At 48.9% G+C, this 27934-nt stretch overlaps 1 protein-coding gene across 1 annotated transcript in view; it reads right to left on the bottom strand.

The window, feature by feature from the left end:
• The window catches only part of CNBD1 (cyclic nucleotide binding domain containing 1), a 218481-nt gene that overhangs the window by 51694 nt on the left and 138853 nt on the right, over positions 1-27934 (bottom strand). The window lies entirely within an intron of this gene.

Here is a 27934-nt window from a genome sequence, read left to right on the forward strand (position 1 = left end):
ATATAAAGCTCTCTCTGGGGCCAATCACATGTGTGTGTTTCAATCTGTCATTGTTGATCATGAATCTGGTTGACACTTCTATTATAGAGGTGAAGGGTGAATAGCAATATTGAAATATTTCTTCTAATTAATTGCCTTTCAATGTGTAAGAATTCATGCACTGGGCCACTAATCTGCTAATAAAAATCAAAAGGTAATTATAGCATCTAATCTAATAAAAGAGAAACATGCAAATTGACTGCACCTTTGCCATGCCCCAAGCCACGCCCATCAGCCAATCAGAGCAACTATATGCAAATTAACCCAACCAAGATGGCAGTCGGCAGCCATGGAGCTGGAGCAAGCAGGAGGCTTGGTTGCCCCGGTGATGGAGGAAGCCAAGCTTCTCGCCTGCCCTGGCCGGCTGTGGCCTCTGCTCAAGGCAACAAAGTTTCAATTATAGAAAACAAATAAATCCCAGATACCTGCTTCCAGCCAGCCTCCACTGGGAGCTTGGGTGGCTGGGGGCCATGGCCAGCCTGAAAAACCATCAGCCCCTCACCCAGGCTGGCCACACCCTCATGGGGTGAGGGTCTCCACTGGGGTGGGGGGGTTTCGCCAGCCTGAAAACAGCCATTAGCCCCTCACCCAGACTGGCCAGGCACCCCAACAGGACTCCCCACCCTGAAGGGGGTGTGGCCAGCCTGAAAAAGGCCCTCAGCCCTCACCCAGGCTGGTCAGGCACCCCAGTGGGGACCCCCACACTGAAGGGGCTGTGGCCAGCCTGCAAACAGCCATCAGCCCCTCACCCAGGCTGGTCAGGCACTACAGCATGGACCCCCACCCTGAAGAGGTTGTGGCCAGTCTGTAAATGGCCCTCAGCCCCTCACCCAGGCTGGCCAGGCACTTCAGCGAGACCCCCACCCTGATCCGGGACACCCTTCAGGGCAAACCAGCCAGCCCCCACCCACGCAGGAGCTGCCCCCTGGTGGTCAGTGCAGTCCCACAGGGGGAGCTCTGCTCAGCCACAAGCCAGGCTGCCCGCTGCCGGTAGAGTGGTGGTGGTGGGAGCCTCTCCCACCTCCTCAGCAGCACTAAGGGTGTCCAATTGCAGCTTAGGCCTGCTCCCCGCTGGCAAGTGGACATCCCCCGAGGGCTGCCAGGCTGCCAGAGGGATGTCTGACTGCCAGCTTAGGCCTGTTTCCCCAGGGAGCAGGCCTAAGCCAGCAGGTGGTCACCCCCGAGGGGTCCCAGACTGCGAGAGTACACAGGCCGGGCTGAGGGCCCCCCCCCCCCGGCCCAGTGCACAAATTTTTGTGCACAGGGCATCTAGTTAACAATAAAATAGTATAAATGGAGGACTTGATAGGTGGATTAACAAGATTAGACACAAAGGATCATGAATTCAGGTGACTCCAAATAAAGGCTCAGCTTGAAGGATGGGAATAACATAGGTTAGAAAAAAGAAAAAGAAAATGTTTAGCACACATAGAATTATAGTTCCATGAAAAAAGGAGACAATGACATACAAGCAATATATGAAAGATAATTACCAAGAATTCAAGCCATATACTAAAAATTGAAAGTATATTATAGAACTAAAGAGGAAAGGTAACTCAATAGAGGACAATGTCTAGAACTAATGTAAGAAAGTACCTTCATTAATTTCCTTGAAAGAGCACAAAGCACAATATATGAGGGGAAATGATGAGTTGGGTTGCATAAAATTAAACTAAGTTCTCATCTAATGAAAACATTAGAGAAATTAAGAGAAAATTCAAGGCAAAAAAGGAGGATAGAATATTTGTAATACATACACCTGACTGGCATATAATTTATGAAAAAAAAATCTACAAATCAGGAAAAATACAGGTCTGCTAATATTAAAATGAGACAATATCCAGATGATTATACCTTAAGATTGCTTAACCTGTTATTCTTCAAGGTAATGCAAATTGAAACCACAATGAGATAATACCATCTATCAAATTGCTGAAAAGAAAAAGGCAGAATATATCAAGAATTGGTAAGAATTGGAATGAATGAGAATCTTATAGGCTGATGGATAAAGTGAAAATGTGTGCATAGCAATTTGAAGAATCATTTTTCAGTATTTGTCAATGCTGAGCTTATGCATAAACTATGACCTGGAAATTTCATTCTGAGAAGTAGGTCCACTTGAAATATGGACCTACTTGTCAGAATGAAATTTACTAGGAAAAGGCATTTCCTAGGAAGCAAAATGCTCATGGCAGTGTTTTTCATAATAGACCCAAATCAGGAACAACACCAATATCTATCGACAATAGAACTGATAAAAAATATAGCATGTTTGGATAAGAGGATATGACACAGCAGTAAAAATAAACAATGCATTCATATTAGCAACAACGTGGAAACACCTTGCAAACAATACTGAGTGAAGGAGGCCATATACTAAATATAAAGTATGTTTCCTTATTAAAAATCAAATGTAAAGATGAGCCCAATTTCTTCACGGAATTGCCAGTGAGACAGGACGAACTCTGGAGACGCAGACCGGTGCTGCTGATGACGGGAGAGCTCAAGTAAGGGCGTTGGGGGGTAAAGTCTCATTATATCCTAGTTCTCATCCAGGCTGTGGGCCAGGGGAAGCATGGAGATACTGCCTGGCAGGTCACTCCATATGTCAAGTAAGTGGTGCTGCCCAGCTGGTGTGGCTCAGTGGTTGAGCATTGACCCATGCACCAGGAGGTCACTGATTTGATTCCAGTCAGGGCACATGCCCAGGTTGTGGGCTCGACCCTGGTGGGGGGCATGAAGGGAGCAGCTGATCGATGATTCTCTCTCATCATTTCTATCTCTTTTTCTCTCTCCTTTCCTCTCTGAAATCAATAAAAATATGTTTTTAAAAAATGTTGCTGGGACCAGTATGGCTCAGTGGATAGAGCGTCGGCCTCCGGACTGAAAGGTCCCAGGTTCGATTCCGGACAAGGGCATGTACCTTGGTTGCGGGCACATCCCCAGTGGGGGGTGTGCAGGAGGCAGCTGATCGATGTTTCTCTCTCATTGATGTTTCTAACTCTCTATCTCTCTCCTATCCTCTCTGTAAAAAATCAATAAAATATGTTTTAAAAAAAATGTTGCCCATACATGAATGAAGATTACAATCAAAAGCATAGAAGATGTACTTAGATACAGGTCATTACATGAATGGTTTTCTAAATTCCCTCATGATTGTATGTGATCTAATTAAAAGAAGGTAAATGTCGAATGAAACAAGTAATCAAAATAATGCTTGCAGTCAGGTGGATCCCAACGCAGGCTTCTCCTCAAGCGCAGTGAGAAATGGCTGCAAGGCAGATGGCAGTGGCCAGGGAGCTCATCTTGTCCCGGGAGGCTCATGTCCCATTACGCTTGGTGGGATGCGCTGACAGATGCCGGGTGCTGCCGGGTCTGAAGTGTGCACCGGACGTGGCGATCACTCCTTCCGTTACTAAGGGGAGTCGCAGGAGATTCTGAGACCGTTTCTATCCTCTGCAACGGGGACCTGGGGTCTGGGCCACAGGATACGGCACGAGGCCTCTCCTGCTGTTGGCTTTGTAGGCGCACTTCATGGGGAACAATTCTCCCCCTCAGGTCGGCTTCTCAGGAGGCGCTCAGGCAGGGGGAGCGTGCGGCGTGCCGCTGCGTGGCTCCCCTCTGCGGCCGCCTGTGAGCACACGCCTGCGGCCCTCTACTCAGCGCCGCTTCCACGAGCAAGACGAAGAGAGCGGGCCACCTCACCTCGCAGCCCTGAGCCACGCTGGGTTATTGCTAAATATGTGCCATATGTACCCGGGACACTGTAACAAACCCAAGGAAATGTTGCACCCCATACATACACTCAGCGTTTCTCTCAGGAATATACGCTAAGGCAGTGGTCGGCAAACTGCGGCTCGCGAGCCACATGCGGCTCTTGGGCCCCTTGAGTGTGGCTCTTCCACAAAATACCACGTGCGGACACACACATACAGTGCGATTGAAACTTCATGGCCCATGTGCAGAAGTCGGTTTTCGGCCTGGGCGAGTCTATGTTGAAGAAGTGGCGTTAGAAGAAGTGGGGGTGTCGGTCGGTCGGGCGACCAGAGACACAGCGCAGGCGGCCGGGGGTATGCAGCGCGGGGGAGGCGCGCGTGATTCATCCATGAGTTGAGTGAGCCAGTCAGCAGTCTCGTTGTGCAGTGGTTAGTGCTAGTGGGTGACAAAAGTACCTACTCGAAGCATAAAATTACCTGTATTTTTCCAACCAGCTGCAAATCCTACAGGTATTTTTGTCATCAATTTAAGAATTGTAATTCTTTTGTGTTTGTGGCTTTATTATTATAAAATGAAACATTTCTTTAGGTGCCCTGTTTGAGGTGGCTACAAAGAAGGAGCAAAGAAAAACGAAAGAAGAAAACTATGAATTTAAAGTTGAATGTATCTGCCTATATAGTTTAAGTTTAAAAAATTTGGCTCTCAAAAGAAATTTCAATCGTCTTGCTGTTGATATTTGGCTCTGCTGACTAATGAGTTTGCCGACCACTGGTCTAAGGGGGATTATATTCTCACTAATCGTGTCCTGTAAGTAATATTAACCATGATAAATTGCCCGGCACTTTCCCTGCACTATTTCTAATCTACGAAATGATGTTTTGTAGGAAAGGTTATTGCCATATTATTGATCTAAAAAGAGGGCTCATATAGATTAAGTACTTGCTTTTCAAAAAATCACACAGCTTCTGAGATTGAGATGGGGTTGCACTCAGCGCGCTCTCGGCCCGGAGCCCGCATTCCTGTTGCTGGTCTTCCTGGCCTCTGGGCGGCGGTCCTCAGAGCACCCCGCTCTCCAGCGGAGACCCAGCCAGCCATTCGCCTGTTTCCTTCCTAAGTGAGCTCAAGGGTGTGGTTCCCGAGCCCAGGCCGCTGTGTGGCAGAAATGCTACACTCAGGACGTCGCCCTGCTTTTTCCGCTCTAACTCTGGGGCTGTGCAGCAGGCAGGGGCGCCCCGACAGAGATGCGCACAGAAAGGACCCAAGGTCCCCTTCTGAATGTCGCTACATCGGGCAAATGGAAGCCTCAGAGCGAACGCAGGCAAATAGCAGGGGACCCACCGTGAGCAGCCGGCCAGGAGCCTGACAGAAGCCCACCTGGGCTGGAGGGGACAGTCCACCCTCCTTCCCCGGTGAGTGACAGGTGCTGGGGCCACTGCAGGCCAGGCCCGCGCAGGCCCTCCCCTAAGGCACCGAAGCAGTGCCTGTGGACACGGCGTGTTTAAGGCCAGCAGGGCCCTACTGACTGATTTCAAGGAATTTGCCTCAAGGAAAATAACTAGTTTTTTCCAAATAATTTCAACACCATAAATCTCATCCAATAGGAGGAAATGTGTGTGTGTGGTGGGTGGGGGGGAGGTGGTTTCAGTCTAAAGTTTTGTCAAGAACAGGGAGAAAGCACTTAAAAACAGGTAAACAGCATTTTTTAAAGCACCAAAGCACACGTGGAGGTGACACTATGGTGATGACGACACGGAGGGCACCTGCGCTCCTGAGCAACCTGCTCTCCAGCCTGCCCTCTGCCCTCCCTGCCCCTCTTCTGGCCTTTGCAGGAACCTGCCAGCAGCCACCCTGCCAGCCCTTGGTGGTCAGGACTTGTGGGGCACAGACTAAGCAAGTCCATGTCCATACATTGTGGCCGTTACTGTTGAAATCGTGCTAGTCATACGCTGGTAAATCTCACGGTGGGGGCAGGGGGCTCAGAGACGGGCCTGGTACCCTAATCACTACCCACAAGTCTCCCTTAAGTGAAGGTACCTGGACCCTAAAGAACCGCGTGCCAGGACCACATGGCGCAGCCTGCCAGCCGCAGCATGCACAGGGGGTTGGGGGTGGGGGGTGGGGGGTTAGGGTTAGGGTTGGTTGGGGGGGAGGGGTGCCTGCGCTCCTTAGCACCCTGCGCTCCAGCTCCACTGGGAGTGAGGCTGTGGAGGGGCGGTGGGGCCGGTAACCAGTAGCAGGGCAGTAATCATCATCATCATAATATAATAGTAATAGTAATAATCTTAGTAATTGTTCATGCCTACTTTGCATGAAGCACTACGCATGAAGCACCATGCTAGGTAATTTATATACGGTAATTCACTTAATTGTCACAGAATTAAAAAAAAGGGCATTAAGTTCACATCTTGCTTCCACATAATCGTCTGTAAACCTCACTGGGCCTCCGGCATGCTTGGTTCAGGCTGCTGTTACTAGAAACCCCCGGAGGTCACATCCATGCGAGGAGCCTACTGAGCAGGTCTCAGGGCCCTGGAGGGCGCAGCGGGAGGGCGCTGGCTGGTCTAAGCTCCCTCCTCCCTCCTGGTGCTGGAGAAGCCTCGGCGAGGCCACGAGCGCCATGAGCACCTGGCGGTGTGCCCGTGTTTCCCCAGCACGCCCGGGAGCCACTGCGCTTAATCCAGATGCACAACCAGCCACAACGTAGCCAAAGGTGCCTAACGATTTCCACTTCCTCCCAGGATCCTGCAGCCAGCTCTCCCCTGGGGCCTGGGGCAGTGGGCCGGGCCAGACGCAGCTGGAAGCGGTGAGCTCAGCTCTGGTGGCTGCACGAAGGCCGTGGGGCAGGACATGGGAGGAAGGCGGGAGGGCAGGCACCACCAGGGTCGCCACGAAGGACCGAGGGGGACATTGCTGCTGTGGCCACAACTATTCCTCCCTGCAGGAGGCAGATGCTGGCACGTCCACGGTCATTTCTTCCCTTTGTTCCTTTTCTGACATCATTGCTCTCTTCGAAGGATGCTTCCGGAAAAGATCTAAAGGTTTAATATCGGGGACCATTCATTCTGGGGGAATCTGGGTCAGCTGAATCGATTAAAATATTGAGACATTTCCTCACCCACCGAGTTCAGTAGCCGCTGGGCACAGGCCCCAGTGTCCTGCGGGCACCTCTGCTGCTCCATGCCCGCCCTGAGCGGCTTCCTCGGACGTCAGGGGTGGGCACTCCCGAGGGGTAACTGTGGGGAGAAACACTCCCCCTCGCACGGACGCACCCTCTGCATGTGGAGCTATTAGAGGGTTTGTTCATTATCCAGAAAACCAGGAATGCACGTGTGGGCGCAGGGCTTGGAACCTAACAGGTCCATATGCTTTCTTCCACAGAATGTACATGCCATGAAGTGAACGAATGGTCACAGATGAAGAGCTAGAAGGCACTGAGGAGAGCTGGAAAGAGAATCGGGAAGAGGGCTCAAATGACCCTAAAACTTGACACTGCCTTAGAACAGAGGCATCCTCGGTCCCAGCATCCTCGGTCCCAGCATCCTCGTTCCCAGCATCCTCGTTCCCAGCATCCTCGATCCCAGCATCCTCGGTCCCAGCATCCTCGTTCCCAGCATCCTCGTTCCCAACATCCTCGGTCCCAGCATCCTCAGTCCCAGCATCCTCGGTCCCAGCATCCTCGGTCCCAACATCCTCGGTCCCAGCATCCTCGTTCCCAGCATCCTTGTTCCCAGCATCCTCGGACCCAGCATCCTCGTTCCCAGCATCCTCGGCCCCAGCATCCTCGTTCCCAGCATCCTTGGCCCCAGCATCCTCGGCCCCAGCATCCTCGGTCCCAGCATCCTTGGCCCCAGCATCCTCGTTCCCAGCATCCTCGGTCCCAGCATCCTCATTCCCAGCATCCTTGGCCCCAGCATCCTCGGTCCCAGCATCCTCATTCCCAGCATCCTTGGCCCCAGCATCCTCGGTCCCAGCATCCTCGTTCCCAGCATCCTCGTTCCCAGCATCCTTGGCCCCAGCATCCTCGGTCCCAGCATCCTTGTTCCCAGCATCCTCGTTCCCAGCATCCTCGGTCCCAGCATCCTCGTTCCCAGCATCCTCGGTCCCAGCATCCTTGTTCCCAGCATCCTCGTTCCCAGCATCCTCGGTCCCAGCATCCTCGTTCCCAGCATCCTCGGTCCCAGCATCCTCATTCCCAGCATCCTTGGCCCCAGCATCCTCGGTCCCAGCATCCTCGTTCCCAGCATCCTTGGCCCCAGCATCCTCGGTCCCAGCATCCTCGTTCCCAGCATCCTCGTTCCCAGCATCCTCATTCCCAGCATCCTTGGCCCCAGCATCCTCGGTCCCAGCATCCTCATTCCCAGCATCCTCATTCCCAGCATCCTCGTTCCCAGCATCCTCGTTCCCAGCATCCTCATTCCCAGCATCCTTGGCCCCAGCATCCTCGGTCCCAGCATCCTCATTCCCAGCATCCTCATTCCCAGCATCCTCGTTCCCAGCATCCTCGTTCCCAGCATCCTCATTCCCAGCATCCTTGGCCCCAGCATCCTCGGTCCCAGCATCCTCATTCCCAGCATCCTCATTCCCAGCATCCTCATTCCCAGCATCCTCGTTCCCAGCATCCTCGGCCCCAGCATCCTCGTTCCCAGCATCCTTGGCCCCAGCATCCTCGGTCCCAGCATCCTCATTCCCAGCATCCTTGGCCCCAGCATCCTCGTTCCCAGCATCCTCGTTCCCAGCATCCTCGTTCCCAGCATCCTCGTTCCCAGCATCCTTGGCCCCAGCATCCTCGGTCCCAGCATCCTCATTCCCAGCATCCTCATTCCCAGCATCCTCGTTCCCAGCATCCTCGTTCCCAGCATCCTTGGCCCCAGCATCCTCGGTCCCAGCATCCTCATTCCCAGCATCCTTGGCCCCAGCATCCTCGTTCCCAGCATCCTCGTTCCCAGCATCCTCGTTCCCAGCATCCTCGGTCCCAGCATCCTCGGTCCCAGCATCCTCGTTCCCAGCATCCTCGGTCCCAGCATCCTCGGTCCCAGCATCCTCGTTCCCAGCATCCTCGTTCCCAGCATTCTCGGTCCCAGCATCCTCGGTCCCAGCATCCTCGGTCTCAGCATCCTCAGTCCCAGCATCCTCGTTCCCAGCATCCTCGGTCCCAGCATCCTCGTTCCCAGCATTCTCGGTCCCAGCATCCTCGGTCCCAGCATCCTCGGTCCCAGCATCCTCAGTCCCAGCATCCTCGTTCCCAGCATTCTCGGTCCCAGCATCCTCGGTCCCAGCATCCTCGGTCCCAGCATCCTCGTTCCCAGCATCCTCGTTCCCAGCATTCTCGGTCCCAGCATCCTCGGTCCCAGCATCCTCGTTCCCAGCATCCTCGGTCCCAGCATTCTCGTTCCCAGCATCCTCGGTCCCAGCATCCTCGGTCCCAGCATCCTCGGTCCCAGAATCCTCAGTCCCAGCGTCCTCGGTCCCAGCATCCTCGGTCCCAGCATCCTCGGTCCCAGCATCCTCAGTCCCAGCATCCTGGGTCCCAGCATCCTTAGGACTAGCATACATTTAGCAGCTGCTTTAAAATTCTTACTTGTTAATTTCTTAGAATCTAATTTATAACGTAAAAGAAACACCAAAAACAACCGAAATAACCATTGTCTGTTGAATTATCCTGGGTTTAACTAATAAAGTAACTAAAAACAAAGCACGAAAAGAAAAAATATATACAGTTGTTCCACTTTGGGGAAGAAAGTCAGTGGAAATATTTGTATTTAGTATCTTTAATCTCTAAGGGAAAAAAGTCTCTTTGATTTCATTAAATAATTAATCAGTGAAGAAGAAGAATCCGACAGGTAGAACGAATGTCCCACCAAGGGAGCAAGGCTCTCCTCCCAGGAGAATGGGGGGGTGAACATTATAGCAGTAAAATCTGTAAGTTTTTTAGATTTACTGCCTCTCTTGGTCTGAAAAGAATATTACCAATAGAGTTAAAGTCCAATAAGTCACAGAAGGAACTTTAAGAACGTCATGTAGAAGCCTTCGGGCAAAATATGTTTATGGCCTAATGTACCGAGCGTGGTGATGTGGTGAAATGAGACTTCTAAGGCGGAGGAATTATATCGGCAATCGCCTATATATAACACACAGGCCTCTGCGACGCGGGGTGAGGAGAGGCAAGCGCGGACACAATGAAAGAGGACAGACTGGGTTTAGGGAAAAGATGGATCGTGGAGAGGCTGATCATTTTATGGAAATGTGTGCAACTGAGAGTGAAAATGTGCCGAACAGCATTTGAAAGAGCTGAGGGATCATGGAAATGCCTGGTGACGCGTTTCAACTTCGTGCGCCTCAAACAGACATCGGAAGTGCTTATGACAGCCCTGACATAAGCAGCGCTCACAAGCAGACAGGCGCCATTTTCTCTGGAAGCCATGCCCAGTGTACGCCAGCACATAGGCTGAATTGTGCTTCCAGCTGTGGAAGACAGTTTAATGCTTAAAAAGCTTAATTAACAAAACCCATACATGGATATTTTAGATGTTTCCAGGAAATAGATACGTAAGAAGATATGATAATACTTCAATTTATTCATATAGCAAGGGAGCGCTTGAAGAAAGGTGCTTGTCTGAAACATCGGTAAGTCCACACCATCACAGGCAGACACTGACTCCTAAAAGCTAAGGGTGTGACTACAGCTGGATCCTCAGTTGATGATGACTGCGTAACTGCAGGCATGACCTTCGTTGGATCTATGTAGTTATTCCATGTTTCGCTGAAAGGGAGGTGACCTACACAGAATTCTGAAGACTATGAATAAAAAGTGTAACTTGAGCTCTGGCCAGTGTTCCCAGTGGTTAGCTCACCGGCCAGGGCACTGAAGGGTCCAAGGTTCAATCCCCACTTAAGGACATGTGGCCGGGTTGTGGGTTTGATCTCTGGCCTCCATCAGGGTGCGTGTGGGAGGCAACCAATCAATGTGTCTCCCACATCAATGTCTCTCTCTCCCCCCTCCTTCCTACCTCCCTTTCTCTCTCTCTAAAAAGCAATGGAAAAAAATACCCTTGGGTGAGGATTAACAACAACAACAAAAAAAAGAGTAATTTGACTAAATTTCCAAAACTATCAAGAAAGAGAGGAGTCTGTGGCCGTGACCTGTCTGGCGAGTATGGAAGGAATCACTGTGTGGAGTCCATTTGTTCCCCCGCGTTTCCCACACTGACCTCACCCTGGAAGACCGACAACTGATGGTAACAGTAACCTGGCTTTACGGAGGCGCGGCCTGGGGGCACTGGTCACGCAGGCAGACCAAGCCCGAAGGACAAGCAGGAAAGGGGGCGAACAGATGTGACTCGAAGGCGTGACTCAAAGGCATCCAGCCACGGATGTAGCCCTCCCCTGACCCACACAGCCTCGCGAACCCCCCTCGCAGCTTCTGGGCCTGGAGGAAATGATGCTCAAGGACAAATAGAGCCTCGCGGAAGACGGAATGCGGGTGACAGGAGGGGCCCTGAGAAATACAAAGCCACAGGATGCGCGTGATTAAAAAGCACCTTAAAGCAAGTCAGACAGTCAGGAGCACAGAAACAGACCAGAAGCCCGTGTTTAAAGCCTGCACCTGAAACCACTGATAAACCAATAAGTACACAATGTTCGGAAGGTCAGCCGTCCGTGATCCTTAGGTCGGAATGATCTCTGCATTGCATTGAAAATGTTCTAGATAATTCAGAGAACTAGGCAAAACCAAAACAACACAAACTATTCCACGTTAGACACAAATCAAGGAGCCGGAAAGTAGGGGCAGAGGATCGCTCTCGTTACATCCAACACAGGGTGCGGAAAATCTCAGCAACGGACAGTGAGTGGACGGGGAAATATTCCCCAGGCCTCACGGGAAAGCCTCCAGTGCTACTCACTAAGGAAGACGCGTCCGGACTGATGAAAAAGGGACAAGCCAGTGAAAACAGACAGGAGCTACGCACAGCTACCGACAGTAACCGAGAAACGCAAACTCCAGTCTATGCAAAGCTGCGCTACAGCCTTAACCACTGCGGAAAGCAGAATGACATGCATTGGCTCTTGTTAGTCATGGGAGGCGTGTCCTGGGGGATACGGGTCAGGTTTCTGTGAACTTGTAGTCACATTTTCATCAACCGACCGATATGTCTCCGTGTTTTACGGTGTTTCTGTTTAAAGACACCTCATTTAATAAATAGTGTTACTGCATCCCTGGCGCTGACTCACAGCCCACAGCCCATCACTCAGGCCTGGTGCAGCTCATCCAACAGGCACACCCAGCCCTCAGGCCTGAGGCAGTGAAAACAGCAACAAGAACAAAAAGGCAGAAAACCGGCCTGAGAGACTGAGAGGGGAAAGGGCACAGCGCCCCCTCCCCTCTGCGGGCCAGGCCTTCCGTGCCCCTGCCCGCGAGGCTGGGAGCATGTGTGGGTGAGCTGGAAAGCACCGTGGCTGTGGATGGGGGGGAAAGGCCTGTTTAGTGAGAAAGCGAGGCCGCAAGCATGGAGTGCGAGGAGGAGGAGGGTCCTTAAAGCACCCAGCGGGACGGATATGAGGAGCCCCCCCCCCCCACTGTTGGGTGGGAGCAGGGCCTCCAACAGTCCGCGGGCGGGAACTCGGGGGCGCGCTCCGTGTGAAGCTGGACACTGTGTGCAAATATACAAAATGCAAGCTGTGCACGCAGCAGGGCTGTGTGGCTCCTAGGCCCTGCCTACGTCCATATACATGTGCATGAAAACGTAACGCAAGGAAGCATATCAGGGAGATTTCTCGTAGCAGAAGTTATACACAACATAAATGTTCAGCTTTCAAAGAATATTGAAATGAACCACAGTGCATCCATACTGTGACATATATTAGAGTAATTTGTAAAGAAAACATTAGACCTATATACACATAAAAGTAACACACCCTACATACAACATTGAGAAAGGCCATTTGAGACCAATATGTATTAACCCAACTCATGTTAATACTTAAGTTTGTGCATGTAAACTCATCTGAACATATGTTTAAAGTTGTGGAGAAAATAATTAAGTTTGATTATCTCAAGAGTAGGAATTGGGGAGATCTGAAGAGGAATTTACTGCTTTTAGGTATACTACTTGTTTATTTTACTACTTTTAGGTACATTATATTTTTCCCACAATAATAATGTGGAAAAAAATCTTTGTTATTAAATATATATCTCACAAAAGGAAGAGTTAAAAAAAGAAAAGACTATCTTTGCCCTTGAAGATTTAGAATTCAGTATGTTGCATTATCAATAGTAAAACTTCTAAAGTATTATTTCTCTCCCTCTTCTCCAGAACTCAGGTTCTAAAACCATGGAGTCACAGGAGAAAAATTATGTTCATTACTGACAAAAAAATTCCATGGCAATTGTGCCTCTGTACAATTATCAAGTGAACTTCATCTGTGACAGCTATCCCGTTAAATGTTGACTAGAAGTCTATAGTCCGCTATGCCACGCGGACTATAACTTCATTTCATGCCATTATATTCTCAGTGAGGAAGCATTAAGCAAAACAGGTTGAGCTGTTGACCTACGTTTAGCAAGAAAAGTGGGAAAAAAATATTAAAACCACCATTTTACTTTAATTCAATCAATTGATTTGGTAATTTAGTGTCTTTGCTGAAAAGGTAATGGGTAATGTCTTCCCCTATCACCTCATCATGGCAATAATAGAAATAATCGAGCTATTTCTTTAGGCCTTGTAAAAAAATGTCTTATTTTTTACCTGTTTCTTTTTTATTAAGAGGCTGCAGAGAAAGGCACTATAAAAATTGAAAACTCAAGATGGCTTAATCAAATGAATAATGAGTTTAATGATTTGAAACCTAACCTAAATGTTTTCATTAAAAAATAATGAAGAATTTATGGCTCCTTTTGATGTAGGGATAGCCACCAACTAACCAGAAAAGTAAAACAGTTCTTTAATATTAAATATTATAAAAATAAAGCACAGACACCAGCTACGAGGAAGGGTAGGGTTTTTATCATCATAGCCTTGGATAGGCAGGTCAACACAGATAAAGAGTAGAAATAATTATTCTAGCCTTTCTTACTAACCATTTGTGTGAGGGGGGAGGGGGGTATGTCTGAGAGACAGACTGAGGGACATAGGAGATAGGAAGACAATGAAAGTGCAGAGAAGGTTAAACCAAATGTAAGTGGCAGAGCAGGATGGCTCTTCTCTGGATTCAATTTTCTGAATTTAAATTGCATAATGGGTCTGAATTTAAATAAAATTGAACTGCCAACCTCTTTTTTCTCCCTAGCCCATTGAACATCTCTTCATCTAAATAGCTAATATGTGTATAGTCAGAACAATTACTTAACATTTACCATGCTTTGTATCGTTTGGGGTCTTTCTTGATAGCATTAAGCTAACCTGTAATTTTTAAGCCAGCTCTGATTTTAAATAATCTGCTCAGTATGAATAATGATCCTATCCCATCCACAGATGACAAAATCTGCCCTTTGATCCTGTCTACAAAAATAAACAGGAGTCCGGCTGGCGTGGCTCAGTGGCTGAGCATTGTCATGCACCAGGGAGTCTCCAGTTCGATTCCGGGTCAGGGCACATGTCCGGGTTCCAGGCTCAGTCTCCAGTAGGGGGAGTGCAGGAGACACCTGATCAATGTTTCTCACCTATGTTTCTCTCTCTCTCCCTCTCCCTTCCACTCTCTGAAATCAATAGAAACATATTTAAAAATATAAAATAAGCATGAAGCTTATAATGATATCATTATTGCTTATTATTCTTATTCCTGTGACTATTCCGTTAACCTGGAGGTAGTATCTGGGACCCTCTTCTCTGTTCAGTGGGTCATTTCGGGACCTGGCTCTCTGAGCCACAGGCGATCAGAAGCCTGGAGGAAGCAATCCTCGCTCACTCTGCCCCAGGAGTCAGTGTGCGCTCGACCTGCTCCCCGGCATTCACGGCCTCCTCCCCAGGCTCTGGTTCTCCTCCTCCCTCCCAACGGCGGGGCCTGTGTGCTCTTTCGGGCCAAGAGAAAGCCTCGCTATTTCAGAGCACGTGTTTGCTGTGCTGACTCCATCTCTTACAGTTCCCTCAGTGTTCAGTGTGATTACCCTCCAGGAGCCCTCTGGGTCTCTCACCGAGTCTTTCTAGTAGCTCGAAGGCCAGAAAGTAGACGGAGAGAGAGAAGTAGGGGTGCACTCCCCACAGGCCATTTAACTGCTAGCACTGGGGACTGTCAGCACTTTCTGTGGGAGTCTGTGTGCAAGGGCGTTTGCGCGTTTTTCTTGCCTATTACAAGGCATTGCATCTTTTGAGACATGCACTGGTTTCTAAACCAAGCGCTGAATCCAACTGTCTTCACTTAGTCCCTCTGGTACAACATCCTCAGAGAAGAGAATCTGTTCAGTTCCTACACTGAGCGTAGAGACTGGAGAGAAATTCCTTGCCTTTGGAAAGATAGCCACTGTGAACTTTCTCCATAGACTTACTGGTCACCGTGTCTGCAAACATCTCTACATCATTTTATATTAAATCTCACAGGACCTGAGCCCACAAAGCCTACCGAGGCTGCCGTGGATGACTGCTTTGTGCAGCGTTTTGCTTCCTCCTGGAAATGCGCTCCTTCTGCGCCTCTGTGCGCCTACAGGGGGCGCAGGCCGGGGCTTCTGCTATGTTCTGGAAAACGGGACTAAGCAATGCGCTATTTTAAAAAATATTTTGTCAGGGGATTTTTTAAGTGCATTAGTTTTGTAAAAGAGCTGAATGCACGTGTCTGCTGTCTCTCATACATGTGGTGTTCTTATAGCACACGATCCAGAAGTAATTCTAAAACTTGTTCTAAAACTGAGCACATACCTTCTTCATGCACATACACATTCTCATTCCTAAATGTGCTTTGAAATTCTTCTTGAGCAGATGATTTCTAAATGGTAAGAACATAAGAATCATCATGCAAAGTAGATTCATTTCCTGTCCTAATTTGGGATTTTTACTTTTTAAGAAGTCCTCAGAAAATCTTGCATTTTTGCCAATTGTATGACTCAGGACAGCCTGTGATAGTTGTTATAACAAACAAATAAAAATCTTGGTTGCCTAATTCAATCAGTGTGTGCCACCTGCACAAAGTCTAACACAGATGTGCCTGGCTGAGCCATGGCTCGGGCTGCCCCCACGTGGTTGCGCCACCTCGGTGCCCATCACTGCCAGACAGCAGGGATACTGCGGAGGATCGTAATTATTTCCCTCTATTCCAGTCACCAGAGCCAGCGACATGGCTGGGCCCTCCCTTTGGGGCGCTGTGGATGTACTTCCTCTGTGCTCAGGGTGAGAGGGGAGGCTATGGCGCCGCAGTCTCTGCCCTGCAGACACCCCACTCAGAGAACATGATACAAGAAGGGCTTTCCAGCCATGAGGACAGAAACCATCAGGTGGGAAAGAGAGAGAGAGAGAGAGAGAGAGAGAGAGAAGAGACGAGACAGACACATCCATTGGTTGCTTCCTGCACACACCTGGACAAGACCAAGGATCAAACCTGCAACTCAGGTACTTGCCTTTGACAGGGAATTGAACCCACAACCCTTTGGTCTGTGGGTCAACACTCTGACCATTGAGCTACACCAACCAGGGCAAGGAGTCAGATTTTAAATTTTTTCTTATTTGCAGATAACTGTCAATAGAAATGATGTTATCGAATTATTTATGGGACACATTGCATTCAATTACATGCTTTCTTTAAAAAAAATTGGAATTCTAGTCAATATTGAGCAATCAGGCAGGATTCCATTAAAAAAGTACTCAGGAAAAGCACGAAGTCACTGTGTCTCCCCCAGTGGCTAGAATGGCCTGACATTGATGGATGGGGCACAGTATTTCCTATATTTTTGCTTTCTTCTTTATGAATTATTTTGTAAGGGATCAGTACTTTGTAGGGGATTATTTTTGCCAAATAATATAAGTTACCAAAAGATAAAAATACTACATTATAAAAGCATGGCTGGAATTATCAGAAGCTCTAACATTTAATCAGATGCAATCTATTGTAGTTTCCAAAAATTTAACGAGGCTTTGCAATATAAATATTGAAACTTATCAAGAAATACTATATAATTATAAGTTAATGAAATTACATTTGGGACACATAGATTTGGAGTCTCCTTAAAAATACTGAAGCATAGGATTTACCCAGAAATTTGGCCTGAAATTTTATGTGAACTAATTCTAAAATAAGTTTAAGAAATACAAAATTTTCATCAATTTTTGGGTTGGTTTGAACTTGACATCTAATTAATATTGTCTTCTAAACCAGCAAGGTTCTCAGATATGGCTTTGGAATGTCCCATTAGCCAAAAAGGTATAATAATGTCCTTTTATTTACAGGTAATGGTAATTGTCAGACAGACAAAGTACTTTCTAAGTGAGATAACACACTACCTAAAACTTTATATGAGCTGTCACCCAGATGTCTTGCTGAAAATAAATTCATGGCTATGGCAGCATATAACTACAAGACTGAAGAAATGAAACCTCTGGACGTCAAGGACTAAACCCAAACTAAGTATTGTTATCCAAGTGCTTGGTGTCCTGGGAACAGGAGATCCACCATGCGCTCTGTGGTGGTGATGCCTTCAAACCAAGACTCTGCTTTGCTGCCTTTCAAAGTGCATGACTGTGTCGGGTCAACTCCGTATCTCAATACCGCCTCCATGGCTGGTGCTCTCTGAGCCCAGAGAGCAGTACTCCCATCATTCTCAGTCACTAGAACAGTGGTTCTCAACCTTCCGAATGCTGCGACCCTTTAATACAGTTCCTCATGGTGTGGTGACCCCCAACCATAAAATTATTTTCGTTGCTACTTCATAACTGTAATTTTGCTACTGTTATGAATCATAATGTAAATATCTGATACGCAGGATGTGTTTTCATTGTTACAAATTGAACATAATTAAAGCGTAGTGATTAATCACAAAAACAATATGTAATTATATATGTGTTTTTCAATGGTCTTGGGCGACCCCTGTGAAAGGGTCATTCGACCCCCAAAGGGGTCACAACTCACAGGTTGAGAACCGCTGCACTAGAAGTATTACTGGCCATGTACCACCATTTTCAGAGAAGTCTAGTTTCCAATAACATCTCCTTTTTCATTGAGAGAAAAATACCAGCCAATATTGAAGCCCATTTATTAAAAAAATATGTAAACTCTACTTCTTTATTATTAAAAGAATTCATTTATCTACCATATCAGACACTTGATGCAGTTACATATAGTTAAAATTTAAACATATCTACTATAGAAAAGAATCCGATACAAAGTAAATATGTAACCATAACTAAGAATTGACTCAAGTAGCAGCAATGGCGAGTGCAGAGAGAAAGCGGGGAGGGGACAGGCACTTCCCTGCAGAGGAAACGTCACGGTGAGGGCAAAGCTGACATGGAGCTCTGCCAATCACGGAAAAGCGGAAAGTGTCGGAGATGGCACTGTCCTCACAAAAGTATCAACAGAATCACCACACGAGGAGCGACTCCACTTCTGGGTCTTTACCCGAGTTAATTAAAACCGCTACTTGGAAGGATGTCTGCACCCTCTGCTCATCGCAGCAGCATCTACAACAGCCACGATGTGAGCACCTCAAGTGCACTCTTGCAGTTTGTGGGAACGCCTGGTGAGAGGAAGCAGGTGAGCTGTGTGGATGGTGGTGGGAACGCCTGGTGAGAGGAAGCAGGTGAGGTGTGTGGGGGGTGGGAACGCCTGGTGAGAGGAAGCAGGTGAGGTGTGTGGGGGGTGGGGGGAACGCCTGGTGAGAGGAAGCAGGTGAGGTGTGTGGGGGGTGGGAACGCCTGGTGAGAGGAAGCAGGTGAGGTGTGTGGGGGGTGGGGGGAACGCCTGGTGAGAGGAAGCAGGTGAGGTGTGTGGGGGGTGGGAACGCCTGGTGAGAGGAAGCAGGTGAGGTGTGTGGGGGGTGGGGGGAACGCCTGGTGAGAGGAAGCAGGTGAGGTGTGTGGGGGGTGGGAACGCCTGGTGAGAGGAAGCAGGTGAGGTGTGTGGGGGGTGGGGGGAACGCCTGGTGAGAGGAAGCAGGTGAGGTGTGTGGGGGGTGGTGGGAACGCCTGATGAGAGGAAGCAGGTGAGCTGTGTGGGGGTGGTGGGAACACCTGGTGAGAGGAAGCAGGTGAGGTGTGTGGGGGGTGGGGGGAACACCTGGTGAGAGGAAGCAGGTGAGGTGTGTGGGGGGTGGTGGGAACGCCTGGTGAGAGGAAGCAGGTGAGCTGTGTGGGGGGTGGGGGGAACGCCTGATGAGAGGAAGCAGGTGAGGTGTGTGGGGGGTGGGGGGAACACCTGGTGAGAGGAAGCAGGTGAGGTGTGTGGGGGGTGGGGGGAACGCCTGGTGAGAGGAAGCAGGTGAGGTGTGTGGGGGGTGGGAACGCCTGGTGAGAGGAAGCAGGTGAGGTGTGTGGGGGGTGGGGGGAACGCCTGGTGAGAGGAAGCAGGTGAGCTGTGTGGGGGGTGGGGGGAACGCCTGATGAGAGGAAGCAGGTGAGGTGTGTGGGGGGTGGTGGGAACACCTGGTGAGAGGAAGCAGGTGAGGTGTGTGGGGGGTGGGGGGAACGCCTGGTGAGAGGAAGCAGGTGAGCTGTGTGGGGGGTGGGAATGCCTGGTGAGAGGAAGCAGGTGAGGTGTGTGGGGGGTGGGGGGAACGCCTGGTGAGAGGAAGCAGGTGAGGTGTGTGGGGGGTGGGGGGAACGCCTGGTGAGAGGAAGCAGGTGAGGTGTGTGGGGGGTGGGAACGCCTGGTGAGAGGAAGCAGGTGAGGTGTGTGGGGGGTGGGGGGAACGCCTGGTGAGAGGAAGCAGGTGAGCTGTGTGGGGGGTGGGGGGAACGCCTGATGAGAGGAAGCAGGTGAGGTGTGTGGGGGGTGGTGGGAACACCTGGTGAGAGGAAGCAGGTGAGCTGTGTGTGTGGGGGGGGTGGGAACGCCTGGTGAGAAGAAGTAGGTGAAGTGTGTGGGGGGGGTGGTGGGAACACCTGGTGAGAGGAAGCAGGTGAGCTGTGTGGGGGGTGGGAACGCCTGGTGAGAAGAAGTAGGTGAAGTGTGTGGGGGGGGGTGGTGGGAACACCTGGTGAGAGGAAGCAGGTGAGCTGTGTGGGGGGTGGGAACGCCTGGTGAGAAGAAGTAGGTGAAGTGTGTCGGGGGGGTGGTGGGAACGCCTGATTAAAGGAAGCAGGTGAGGTGTGTGGGTGGTGGGAACGCCTGGTGAGAGGAAGCAGGTGAGCTGTGTGTGTGTGGGGGGGGGGGGTGGGAACGCCTGGTGAGCTGTGTGCACTAAAGCCTGGCATTTCCTGCCTGCTCCCAGATTAAAGGGAAGCAGCTCAGAGCCTAGGGCAGCACACTCATCACCAGGAGCTAGTATTTTAAGCAGCTGAGAAGAACAGAGATCTGACGTGCCTCAGCGGCAGTGAGGGTGAGAGGGCGGAGGATGGAGGTGGTTAGGGATCATGAAGGTCCCTCTGTGGAGCCCCAGGGGCTGCGGGGAGAGACGCTGCCTCTGCCCAGCTGGAGTGAGCCCTTCCCCAGGAAGGAGCGCCTGAGGGCCTCAGCGACCCCGCCCCCCCCCCCCCCCCCCCAGACAGCAGCCACACTGCCTGGCTCCCCTGACAAACCTGAGGGTCTGAGCCTGGCTGGTTGGCTGCTGACAACAAGGGAGGTACGGCTTGAGGCCGGCAGAGCAGAATGTGGCCGGTTACCCCAGGCAGACAGCTGCCCGGCCAGGTGTGGGCTCACAGGAAGGAACGTCGCCGTGAGCCACAGGGCGGCACTGGGGACTGTAAAATAAATACCGAGGAACAGGTATAGGAAATAAATTTCTTTTCAATCAAAACTTGGTCCCAAATCCCAAAACAAAGCAAACATTTTATTCCAATTAACTTTCACTTTTTCTTTTACTTTGTTCATAATGAGTAAAAGAGAAACATAAGGGAAAAAGTACTTTGACGTGCCATGCCTTATCTTTACCTTGAAATGTGTTTTTATACCAAAATGTTATCATAACACCAGAGGAAAACAAAACGGGGCGCGGAGGCCTATTTCCTGAGGCAAAACGTTCAGGCGCGTGAGCTCCTCTGCTTAACACTGTTTCCAGCGAGGCCCCAACCATGCGCCTGGGCTCCGAGGAGGAATGCTGGCTGTTGGGAAGTAGAGCTTTCCGATAAAGTACATTCACGCCTGGCCCGTGAGGCTCGGTGGTTGGGCATCATCCCGCACACCAGGAGGTTGCTGGTTCCATTCCAGCTCAGGGCACGTGCCTGGCTGTGAGCTCGATCCCCAGCAGGGGTCATGCAGGAGGCAGTAGATCTATGAGTCTCTCTCATCCGCATTTCTGTCTCTCTCTCCCTCTCCTTTCCTCTCTGAAATCAATAAAATCCTGTTTTTCAAAAATAGACCCATCTACAGTAAATATGTGGTTCCTGGGGCTTTTGATAAAGAGAAAGTCTGTGACATTCTTCCTGTTTGAAAACAAACGTGTTCGGATCATGAGTGAATGAGTGAGTGGACAGAAACCTAATTTGAAATGAAGTGGGGCAGAGGAGGCTCTCTCAGCCCTCGCCCCTCACAGGGCCTGAAGGGAAGGACCTGTTCGGAATATTCCTCCCCCCCCCCCCCTACAGACCACCGCAGCCTTTGCTGGGCACGCACCCTCTGGCTGCCTCGGCTGCAGGTTCCCAATTTGCAGTTCCCTGTTGTTCTGGAATAAACCCATTTTCTGGAGACACGCTGATTTTGTGTTTAGGTCCACAGTACTCTTGTCACCTTGGATATGGAATTTTCTTTTCAGGAAAGACAATTTAAATCCAGAGCTATCTCTTATTTTTTTCAATGGTTGACTGAGATATAACTGATAGCAGAGGTAGTTCATTTTTTAATATAAAAAGCAATTCTTTCTCATTATAAGAGTAGGACACTTCTTTTAATGGTAGAAATGAGAATTTCAGATATCAATAAAATTAAGATAGCTGGTATGCATAATTTTAATCTATTGACTTAAGATATGAGTTCTGAACCTGGACAGAAATATATTACCTTCATAAAAATAATAACGTGATAAACTGCATCCCCAGTGGCATTGATTGAAAATAAAGTATATGTATATTTGCTTAAACTTAATAATATCTCTGTTTTCATTTTTTATTTAGATGCTTCAGGTAATGTCTGAGAATTATGAACAAAGATTATGAAACAGGTTATTTCTTATCTTCTAGAAGTTAACGAACCAAGTGAACAAAGAAACCACTCTTCAAGTCGTTATAAACATTGCAAAACGAATCACTGCACATCTCCTCTACAGTCGCACAGAGGAAGCTGTGTATGACTCTCCAGGGAAAGGTATAGTGAATGCATTGCTCACAATAGGTATCTATCCTATATAATAAAACCCTAATATACAAATTGACTGAACAGCGGAACAGCCAGTCCCTATGACATGCACTGACCACCAAGGGGCAGACGCTCAATGCAGGGGCTGCTGCTCAGCCAGAAGCAGGGCTCACGGCTGGCGAACATGGCGGCAGTGGTGGGAGCCTCTTCCACCTCCACGGCAGCACTCAGGACCCCTCAGGGGATGTCCGACTGCCAGCTTAGGCCCAAGGGGTCCCAGACTGCAAGAGGGCGCAGGACAGGTTGACGGACCCCTCCCCACAGTGCACAAATGTTCTGCACCGGGCCTCCAGTCTATAAAAATAAAGGCATAATATGCTAATTAGACCAGATGTCCTTCCAGATGTCCTTCCTTCCAGACAAAGCTGCAGCAGGTGGGGGCCATGGCAGAAGTGGCTGCCGCTGCAGGAAGAGCCAATGCTTTTGCATGCATTTTGTGCATTGGGCCTCTAGTACATATATAAAAGGCTAAGTGACTGATGTACGTCCATCAGACCATCAGACCGACTGACCAGAAAGTACTTAAGACGTGCACTGGCAATTTAAAAATAAACATTGACTCATGCATGCGCGATACATACTATAAAGCTCTCGCTGGCACCAATCACATGCATGTGTTTCCATCTGTTGTTGTTGAGCGTGGTTGCTCTGATTCCAAGAATTGATTTGTCCCCGTCTGACACTGGCCTTCCATTTAAATTAATTTGAAGACAGTTTCCCATGATGCCAGCATTTGGGATGAGTATTAATATATCACAAGGACAAACTCTAGACAGATTAGGTATATTCCTCCCTGAATATTCCCAGTCTGTCGGACATGGTCAGTTATATGTTGAGTTCAAAGAGCATGGGATGTTAAAGTTAAAGTTGTAAATACTTCATCACAAGGGAAATTAGTCCAGCACTCTGAAAGTGTTTTCACTCTTAATGTGGTATAAAGGGAGATATTAGAATAAATTTAATCAATTCATCAGTAATTGTTTGCATCAATGTTTTTATATCATGTCTTTGCTGCTGTTATATCATGTTGTTATTGTTTATTTATTAATCAATTTATATATTATTTTCATATACATTTTACTAATTTTCTTTCATCTCTGACACCTCTATTATAGAGAAAGGGCAAATAGCGGTATTAAAATATTTCTTCTAATTAATTTCCTTTCAATGTGCATGAGTCTGTGCCCCAGGCCACTAGTTTACTAATGATTGTTGATAAACTGGATCATTTAAATACTATTGGCTCTTTAATATGATTTGCATGGGAACAAATAGAGAATATGACCTTATATGCTTGAAGATATGGACTTTATTCTTTCAGTAATACATTTTCCAGGTCTAAAAAAATTCACTCTATTTAATAATCTTTGATAGAGTAGGAAGTTCAGCTAACATAACCAACATATGACTGGAGATTCTGTTGGAACATATTGGTTTGACTTAATGTTTGTTTATTTATTTATTTATTTTTCAGTTCTATGTAAGTTGACTTTAATTTTCTATCACCAGTGCAATACAGCAGCTAAAAAACAACACTTTTCCTCAATAGCACGATGGCATATCCTGGGTTTGCTCATGTCTCTTATTCCAGTTTAACATTTTCATTTGTCTTCAACCTGATGTTTTTACTTTCCCTTGGGCCCTGCCTTACACTGTTTCACAGAGGTGGGTCCGGATCTGAGATGATAAAGGAAATGGAATAAATGGAACCAGGATAAAGTTATATGAAAATGCAAATAGGAAGATCATCTTTGTTTATGTGATGATGACTCTTCCAGCAAAATTAACTATTAAGTTTTTCAGTAAAACTATTTAGTTAAAATTTTTTTTTTACTTTTTTGGAATAAATAATAAAGTAATTAGAATGTATAAATAAAGAACAAGCCGAAAAGAGTTCTCAAGAACGTTTCGGTTGGAGGTTTAACTAATTAACACACAGCACGGCAGTAGATCCATCACATCAGTCCCAGCTGAAGAGAATGTAGAATGAAATTGAAAATGTGAGCAGCAAAGTCGCAGGTTCAGCCCCCACCACTCAGCCCGCTGAAGGCTAGTTTCCAGGTGGTACAGGAGATCCCGCTGCAGCCACTGCTGGAAGGAGGCCCTCGTGTGTGAAATGTTAACTTGCACAGAAGAGTCCCAGTGCACTTGCCGCACCAGTTAACTTAATTAGTCCAGGAAGAGAGGGGCCTCGCTGCGTCAGGCAGAAGCTGTCGTTTAACTGGTGGTTATAATTATTTTTAAGTGATATTTACTTTGAGGAGGGAGTTGTATCTGAATGCCACAGAAGGGTGGAAAATTAATCAATGCTATTTCAAATTGATAACTTTGAAAATGAACACATGAATTTGAAGCTAAGCCAAAGCAGAGTTAAGCAGCTCAAAGGAACATATCCCCTAAGAGACACACAAAAGATACTTGAAATTCAGGATAAGGGGATTCAGTCATATCATACCTGGATAATCATCAAAATCTTTCTAATTGAATTTATTTGAAGCAAATATCTCACCCATGTTAATTTCTATTAGTTTCTCCTCTTTTATGTAGTCCTTATTCAATGTTTGACATTTTTAGTTTTATTGTAGATAAAATTATACTTTTTTATTAACCTACTAGGGGCCCAGTGCACAAATTTGTACACCTTGAAAGGAACCGTGGGCTGCATGGCTGCAGTGGGCACAGGGGAGGGTCTCAGCCCATCTTCTGCACCCCTGCTTGGCCCCTCCAGCCATGGCCCTGGTCCCCTGTGTGCCAGCAGCCACACTCGTGCTGCCACCACTCCCATGTGCTGATGGCGCAGTGATTGGGGCCAGTGCCAGCAATGGATACGAGTGATGGCTGCTGCCCCAGTCGCCTGTCAGGAGCAGGGGAGGTGGAGAGTCCTCAGGGATGATCAGGGCCAGCAGCCACCGCTTGTACCTGCTGATGGTGCCAAGCGATCGGGACTGATGCCAGGTTCCAGCAGTGGGTGGGAGTGGGGCTGGAACTGGCAGCTGGTGTGAGCACCAGGCAGGACCATGGCACATGAGAGCAAAGAATTTTCAGTAACCACCAGAGGCTCACCCCAATGACAGCAACTGGTGCCCCGCCTTGGTCTGGTGCCCCCTGCCACTCACCAGCTCCTCCATCCCACTGTGGCTGATGACCGCCATGTTCCACGATCTGCTGCCTGCAGCCAATACCCCCCATGTTCCACACGTGCCCCTGGTGGTCAGCACACACCATAGCAACCGGTTGTTGGCTCTATTTACATATTAGCCTTTTATTATATAGGACTAGAGGCCCGGTGCACAAAAATTTGTGCACTCGGGGGGGAAGGAGGGGGTCCCTCAGCCTGGCCTGTGCCCTCTCGCAGTCTGGGACCCCTCGGGAGATAAGGCCCTGCTGGCTTAGGCCTACTCCCGGGTGGCAGAAGGCAGGCCCAATCCCTAGGTGCAGCCCCTGGTCAGGCTCAGAGCAGGGCCGATTGGGGAGTTGGGGCGCCGCCCCCGTCATGCACAGAGCAGGGCGGATTGGGAGGTTGCAAGGCCACCCTCAGTCACGCTCAGGGTAGGGCCGATTGGGGGGTTGGGGCACCGCCCGCTGTCACACTCAAGGCAGGGTCGATGGGGAGGTTGCAGTGCCACCCCTTGTCACGCACAGAGCAGGGCCAATCCAGGGGTTGGGGCGCTGCCCCCATCACGCACAGAGCAGAGCCCATCAGGGGGGTTGGGGCTCCATACCCTGTCACGCACAGAGCAGGGTCGATCAGGGGGTTGGGGAGCTCCGCCCTGTCATGCACAAGCAGGGTCGATCAGAGGGGTGGGGAGCTCCCCCCTGTCACACACAGAGCAGGGCCCATCAGGGGGTTGGGGAGCTCCCCTCTGTCACGCACAGAGCAGGGCCCATCAGGGGGTTGAGGAGCTCCCCCCTGTCACTCACAGAGTAGGGCCGATAGGGGGGTTGGGGCACCGCCCCGTCACACACAGAGCAGGGTGGATCAGGGGGTTGGGACACTGCCACTGTGACACTCAGGGCAGGGCCGATGGGGAGGTTATGGCTCTACCCCATCACACACAGAGCAGGGCCCTTGGGGGGGGGGGTTGGGGCGCCGCACCCTGTCACACACAGAGCCACAGGGCAATCAGGGGGTTTGGGCACTGCCCCCTGTCACGCTGATCCCGGTGCCGGGAGGCCTCGCGACTCCACTGATCCCGGTGCTGGGAGGCCTCGCGACTCCGCTGATCCCGGTGCTGGGAGGCATATTACCCTTTTACTATATAGGATAGAGGCCTGGTGCATGGGTGGGGCTGGCTGGTTTGCCCTGAAGGGTGTCCTGGATCAGGGTGGGGGTCCCCACTGGGGTGCCTGGCCAGTCTGGGTGAGGGGCTGAGGGCTGAAGCTCCCAACTGCTCCTTTTTTTCTTTTTTCTTTTTTTATTCTGGGCCAGCTTTAGCTCTGGCTCCAGCTCTGAGGCCTCTGCTGCTGAAAGCAGGTATCTGGTTTGTTTGAGTTCTATAATCGAAACAATGTATAACTCCAACTCTGAGATCCCAGCTTGCTGAAAGCAGGTTTCTGGGGTTTTGTTTATCTTCTATATTTGTTACAATGTTTCAAACTGCAGGTTCAGAGGCCGGCAAGGCAGGCGGGGAACGTTGGTTTCCTCCGTCACTGAAGCAAGCAAGCCTCATGTTAGTTTCAAGCTGCCTGGCTGCCGGCCGCCATCTTGGCTGGCAGTTAATTTGCATATCACCCTGATTAGCCAATGGGAAGGGTAGCGGTCGTACGCTAATTACCATGTTTCTCTTTTATTAGATAGGATTGTGTTTTGACTTATTAACCCAAATTCATTTATCCTTTATACTGAATTGAATATCCCATTTGAGTATTTATAATGTTTGAAGGCCAAACATAGTAGCGGCATGATCACTTTTCTAATGTTACCAGAATTCTAAACTTTCAGATAAAGGCTTAAATACAAGTTATAGGTCTTCATATACACTTGATCTAGACCAGGGGAGGGCAAACTTTTTGACTCGAGGGCCACAATGGGTTCTTAAACTGGACTGGAGGGCCGGTACAAAAGCATGGATGGAGTGTTTGTGTGAACTAATATAAATTCAAAGTAAACATCATTACATAAAAGGGTATGGTCTTTTTTTTTTTTTTTTTTAGTTTTATTCATTTCAAATGGGCCGGATCCGGCCCGCGGGCCGTAGTTTGCCTACGGCTGATCTAGACTGTACGTTGTAGGATAGTACACACTTGATCAGAACCAGAAACACAGCAGCAGTAATTTTAGAGATAAATAAAGTGTTCCAGAAAAGGAGAGAGCACTGTGATTTTTTTCTTTCTTAATCCTCACCCAAGGATATTGTTCTCATTGATATTTAGAGAGAGTAGAAGGGAGGGAAGGAGGAATAGAAAGAGAGAAACATTGATAGGAGAGGAGCACATTTACTGTTTGCTTCCCGCATGAACCCTGACCAAGGCCAGGGATCCAACGTACAACCCAGGTACATGCCCATGACTGGGAATTGAACCCTCAACCCTTGGGTGTGAAGGCTGACACTCTAACCACTGAGAAACACCAGCCCAGGAGGGAGTACTACTATTAATAGTAACTTGGAAATCAGAAGAGATAGTCCAGTGATTTGAAATCAGTCTTTTGAAGTATCACTAACATCCTCTAAAGGAGCGCCACTACAACAGACAGAACGTGAGGTTGTGGGCACGCCGTCTCTAAGGAGCATCACACACCTGTTCTTCCTTAAGG

This window comes from Myotis daubentonii, chromosome 17 (assembly GCF_963259705.1).
Source record: "Myotis daubentonii chromosome 17, mMyoDau2.1, whole genome shotgun sequence".
Lineage (NCBI taxonomy): Eukaryota > Metazoa > Chordata > Mammalia > Chiroptera > Vespertilionidae > Myotis > Myotis daubentonii.